The sequence below is a fragment of the Aptenodytes forsteri genome, unplaced genomic scaffold (genome assembly GCF_000699145.1).
Source record: "Aptenodytes forsteri isolate BGI_AS27 unplaced genomic scaffold, ASM69914v1 Scaffold390, whole genome shotgun sequence".
Classification (NCBI taxonomy): Eukaryota; Metazoa; Chordata; class Aves; order Sphenisciformes; family Spheniscidae; genus Aptenodytes; species Aptenodytes forsteri.
This window is the reverse complement of record NW_008795631.1, coordinates 204,532-210,862: the sequence shown is the minus strand read 5'-3', so window position 1 is coordinate 210,862 and position 6,331 is coordinate 204,532.

Here is a 6,331-nt window from a genome sequence, read left to right as displayed (position 1 = left end):
TGTGGTGGACGGGGGGGGGGGGGGGGGGGGGCGCAGCCTCTCAACTCACGGGGTTATTTTGCTGCTGAAAGTGAGAAAAGGGAGAGAGGTGAGGAAAAAAAAAAGCCACGGCACAGGAGGGCATAGCAGAGGGGGACCAGCTCCAAATTGCTCCGTTAACGCTGCTGCTAATTGCGTTCCTGCTGTTTGGCACAACAGCAACCAAAAAAATAATAATAAAAAAAAAAGAGTTAAAAAAATTGCTGTTTCAATCTGCAATGCCAGGCAGCGAACCGCAGACGATTAAGGAGGATTCGGAGAGTGCCAAAGCCGAAGCCATCGTAATATCATCAGACCTGGGATGGGGGCACGGAGCAAAACCCAGCAGAAGAGAGTGGAAACGGGCAGCGGGAAGCGGGTTGGAAGCAAAGACCATCGAGAACGATGACTGCGGAGAAGGGTAAATGGGGACGGCATGGGAAGGAGGGCAGGGAGAAGGAACGAGAAGAGGCTGGGCTCGCCTTGAGCTGCCCTGCGATCCGGCTCTGCCCGTCCGTCCGCCTGCTCCGCGCCCACCCGTAGCACCGGGGAGCAGGACACGGAGGACAGCTCGAGCTGTCCTGCCAACGTGGCCGGGCAATACGAGGAGGACGAAGCTGGGAGCAGAGGGGAAGGGCGTTTCTCTGGCTGCAAACCTCCGTCGGGTTTATCCCCTCACTTTGCCTGAACCTCTCAGCCCTGCAGACCCCATCGGTCTCACCCTCAGCGTCCTTCGCACCCACCTGGTCCGTTCAGCGGGGACCTCGGGGGCTCCCTTCACCGCGGGACAAACCCTCGATTAAAAGTTTGAAGCAAGCACCACTCAGGGTCTCTGCAGAGGCCGAATAGGATCATTGATGGCGAGGACTGTAAATCATCTGGTAGTTTCTACATCAAGCCCTGTTACACCAGAATGAATGATGCGGCCCCTCCTCCAGACGTAGCCGCTCCAAAAGGAGACCACAAGGCTTGTTTATAGGAGTAAGGTCCCAGGTCCTCTCGAGGACACTCACATAAACCCGCTGGATCGCCTAGAAGTGCCGGTTTCTCTCCGCCGGTGCACAAGGGGTTGGGAGAGCCAGCTCCAACGCAGCGCAGAGAGACCAACCCCGGCTGGAAGGGTGTCTCCGTCTGGTCTGTCTGCCCCTCGGGTGGTCTCCGGTGTCCCTGGATAACGCTCATCTGGAGAGCAGCCCCTGCTCCCCGAACAACCAAGATGCAGAGCTGCGTCCCTGAGCGGGACCCGATCGATGGCAGATGCTTCTGCTTGGCCCGAGAGCATTCTCCTTCGCTGCAAGCTCCTGGCAAACAGGAGCAGATGCTTCCGTGAAGATAAAAAGGGAGCAAGAGCAGACAGACGCAGTCCCAGGAAAGACCTCACAGCACCAGGGATGCTCCAGAAGAGATGAAGTCGGAGAGGAAGAAGAGGGAACTAGTTCATCCTAAGGAGCACAACAGCGCTGCCCGACCCCCCCCCCTCTCTGCTGCACGGTCCAGCACCGCACATTCAGTTTTCAGCCTTGCGTGTCCCAGAAGATGTAAACCCCACCCGGCCCTGAAGCTTTTAAGTAATTCCCAGGTTTCCTTGTCCGTCCCCAGAAATCATCAGAGCTGCTTTGTTCAAATTAAGGTTTCCCCGAGGGCCGCAACCTGGCTCCTGCTTTGCAAATTTACAACTGCTGGAGAGGGATTAAAAAAAAACCCACGCTTTTTTGCCGGCAAGTGGTCCCGGTGGGAAGCCTTGATGCCTGGGTAATTTTGTTATCCGTGCACAAGGGGCCCCTTCCTTCTGCTCTGGCTCTTCCAGGACTTTGCATAATAAATAAGCAGAAAAAAGCAAAGGATTTTTACCCCCTTCATTCAGTCGAAAACTGCTGAGACTTGGATGCCTCCACTGAACAGCAGAAAGCAAGGAGGGAAGGGAATTCCCTGCCAAATAACCCCCTGGAGATGCTGGGTAGGGAGGAACGGACCGTTACTCCCAAAACAGCCTGGGGATCACAAATCCTGCCACCTCCTCCTCCGAAAGCAACACGGCTCTCCACCCCTGCCTCTCGAACACCAGTATCCACGAGCAAACCGCCGAGAGCAACCTGATCGGGTCGAAGATGTCCCTGCTTATTGCCGGGGGGGGGGGGTTGTTGGACTAGACGACCTATAAAGGTCCCTTCCAACCCAAACTATTCTATGATTCTACGATTCTAAGCTAAAACACCCCCTTGCACAACAGCTTGCCCTCCCAAGAGGAGATGCGAGGAAGCGGAAGCCTCACGAGCAACGTTATTCCTGCCCAAACCCAGCAAACAGGTAAATCCATCCACCAACTCAACTGAGGCAGCCGCTGCGTTAACGGAGAAGGAAGAGCATGACTTTGGTTTTTTACCCCATCTAGGCGTTCGCGGTGGTCAATACGATCAGATCATGAACCAGACCAACGGCCCAAGCTGAAAACACGCCTCTGGCATTGCTGAAAAGTCCTTAAATTCACGCAACGGCGGGGGACAAGGGGACAGGCAAAGAGACCCGCCCAAATTCAAAGCCACGCTGCTTTTGCCCACCCAGGGCCTCATCCTGACGGAGCGAGCGCACTCATTCTGCATTAGCAGCACATTCCCTGGAAGTAATAAAAGCCCCTCAGGTCATTAATATGGAAATGTATTCCCACTCCACGGCAGGGAGATGTTTGCGCAGATTGGAAGCAGCTTGCTGAGATTTGCTTCTGAATGCGTGGACATTAAAGCCTCCCATTACAATGTTGATGATTTCTTCCCTTTTGATGAATAGCCTGCCATAAATAGACTCTGATTAATTGTGGCTGCACTTGGAGGGCTGGAAATGCATCATTTGCTGCTATGGATTGGGATAATGGTCATCATCTGCCTTTGAGTGCCATTCAGCAGGAGAGGGGCTCGGCTCTGCCTGCGAAGCCAGGTGGCTGGTTTCAAGTTTTTGCGCCAGACCGAGTCTCGTTCGCACACGCAGCTCCGAATAAAGGGCTCGGGTGCCTCGCTGCAGGCTCGCTGCGAGCTAATTGCCAGCTCTTTCTTATTTATCAACGCCAATGAGGGGCAGAAGAGCCGGTAGGAAGCAGAGATGGGCCAAGCATCCTAATGGGAGCGGTGGGTTTAGAGATCCGAGTCGCAGGGAGGAATGAGACGTGCAGAAAATCACCCCACGCACCGTTTGCCGGAGCCACGCACGCGTCCTCGCACGCTTGAATGTGCACAAGTACCTGGGCCAACTAACGCAAAAGGCACGGCGCCCCGCCGCGTCGAAGCCCTGGTCCCCGGAGCCTCCAGCTGCGGTCCTTTGGATATCCCTGAGCATCGCATCCTCGTGATGCCCAAGCACCGCAGCCAAAATCCCCCCCGTCCACCTTCCTAGGGCGCCGTCCCGAGTTGCACAGAATATATAAGCACCAGATATATTTTGTATACATCGTCTATAAAAACAGTATTTGATTTATTATATGAATATTTTCTATTTATAAAAACATATAAATATTCATATAATAAATACAATATTTATTATATATTCTATAATATTTATTATATATACATACACACACACACACGCACGTTTGGGTATGTGGACGAGCTGCTGAGCCCTCCCTGAGCACAGGCAGGGCAGGCAGAGGAGGCAACGCTGCTGAGGGCCCCACGGCTCTCCGCAGAAGCAGCAGCAGCAGCAGCAGCAGCAGCAGCGTGGATGCTCGGGGAGTTGCCATGGAAACCTCGGAGCCTTGGGATGCAGCCGAGCATCGGCGAGGGCTACAGCCGGGGTGGGACGGTGCAGGCAGGTGTAGGCAGCTCCCTGCCAGGCTGCGCTGGGTGGTTAACGGGGCTCGGAGGGCTGCGTCCCTCTGCTCAAGAGGGAGCCTGGCACCTTTGCTCCCAGCCAGCTGGAGGAAAGTCATTTCCCACCTCGCACACCACCGGGTTTATTTACTCTTCGCTCGTTAAGGGGGCTGAAACGCGCCGCGCTGATTTTGCGGGATTTGCGTATTCGTAACATCTCCGCGTCCCGGGGAAGCTGTGCCAGGACACCACGAAAATGCTGGTGGTACCAGACCCGAGTACCAGCCCCAGGAGGGCACCCAGAGGGCAGAAACCCACAGCGGGGCATGGGGGGGGACGGGAACACGCGCACACGGAAAAGAGTAATAGGATTTTCAAGCTCTACTGGCTGAGTGGAGGCAAACGAGGTCTCAGCGACTGAAGCACGTAAGTAAATTATGGCACGACGGCTCTGCTGTCAGGACAGAAGGGAAGGAGCCGAGAGAGCAGCGGGAAGGCAGGGCTGAACATCCACAGAGACGCGGGGTGCTGTGGGGCTGGGACCGGGGACCGCAAACACGACCCAAAGGTCCTGAGCAGCTGAGCAGCTCCCGCGTGTCAGGTACGCCCGGTGTCTCCCTTGTCCTGCCCAACCCAACACCACTGATGCAACTCTGAGTTGTCTGAAGCATCGCTTGCCGTTCTTTTTGGGGAGGAAAATGGGGGCGAAATGGATTTCCAACTAGAGAAGCAGCAGCAAACAACCCCCTCGGACGACGCCTGCATCCGAGAGCCACGAAGCGCGTCTAGGCAGAAAGCCCTGCTCCACCAGCCCCATTCATCATCCAGGCGCTATTAATCCAAGAAAGGAAAAATCCAGCCCACCACACTGGGTTTTCTGGAGCAAAAGCAGCTGAGGGAAAGTTCCCGCTGCTCGTCTCTAAGGGGCGAGAAGCAGAGGGTTTAAACGGCTCCTTGCAGAGCGGCTCCTCATTTATCTCCCTGAAGGTCAGCAGGGTGCAAGCCTCCGGGCGGTTTCACGGACTTCAAAGCCAGCGGATGCCATCACATCTCCCTGCTCCAGCAGAGTCCCGGCGCAATTACCCAGCCAGCCTCATCAACAGCCACCGCCTGAGCTAGGACGGGTATTTGAGAAGGAAACATGCAGCTGCTAAGGCATGGAAGACCCTCCTTGCCTTTTGGTCAGCTTTCTATGGTGTTCATTACCCCAAATCCCCCACCCAGCCTCATCAACAGCCACCGCCTGAGCTAGGACGGGTATTTGAGAAGGAAACATGCAGCTGCTAAGGCATGGAAGACCCTCCTTGCCTTTTGGTCAGCTGTTTCTATGGTTCATTACTCTTACGATTTAAAAAATATATATATATATATATATTTTCACCCCTTACTTCTGGTCTCAGTTTGTCTAACACCAGACTGGGGCACATCCAGTGAGCCTCGCCCCATGCAAACCATTTCCATGTTGCATTTCTCTTGCTTAAAGCTTCCAGGCCTTGCATTTCACCCTGGCTTTTCTCACTGGACTCAAGAGACGCGGGACCCCCTCACAGAAAGATTTCACACCAGGCAGACAGGCAGGAGAAGTCTCCACTGCCTGCCCCCCCCCAAAAAAAAACAAAAAAAGAGAAAGATCCTTCCCAGTATGTTTTCCCGATGCCGTAGATTTTGAAATATTTGTTTGAAGGTAGCGGGTTTAATGGGCCAACTGAAAACCATAAAACCAGGCGCTAATTAGCTCAGCGAAAAGCGAAACGGGCTGAGCTCCGACTCTGGACGTTCCGCAGCTGCCATCGCTCTTGTCAACTCGCTGGGGCTGATGAGGAAGTGTAACGTGCAGAGCAAGCGGTGATTAATCATTACAGTCGGTGCTTTAAGAGTAAGGAAAAATAAGCAGACAACCCACCAGGAAAAATCTGCTGGAAGCTGGAAAAATTTGTAACTTATCCGTAATGAAGAGGACCGTATCGTTCCGTGCTGCAGAGGGGGAGAGCAGCAGGCAGCTCCTTCCCTGGACACCTCCAAGCTGGTCCTGCATCCGAGGGCTGCTTCCCCGCTGATGCTTCGCCTGCCACGGCTGGCTTGCTTCCAGGAGGGCACTTCGGAGCAGCTCCCATCAGGGACAGGACACAGGGACAGGGACCAGCGGAGCCCAGCTGGTGCCCGCGCCCGAACCGTACGGAAGCCAAACCTTCAGGACAGCATCCACCTTTTGAAAGAAGAAGGTTTAATTCAGGTATCCGAGCCCTTCCTTCGCTCTGGCACGAGCAGCCTGGCGCGCCGAGCCTGCTCCGCAGGAACCGAGCGCGGGAGCCAGGCAGCACTTGCCCTTCTACACCGAACCAACGTGAGCAGCTTTCCCGGCCTCCCCTCCATCCCAGCGCCTTCCTCCTCATCCCAGCGCCTTCCTCCTCCATCCCAGGGCCTTCTTCCTCCATCCCAGGGCCTCCTTCCTCCATCCCAGCGCCTTCCTCCTCCATCCCAGTGCCTTCCTCCTCCATCCCAGCGCCTTCCTCCTC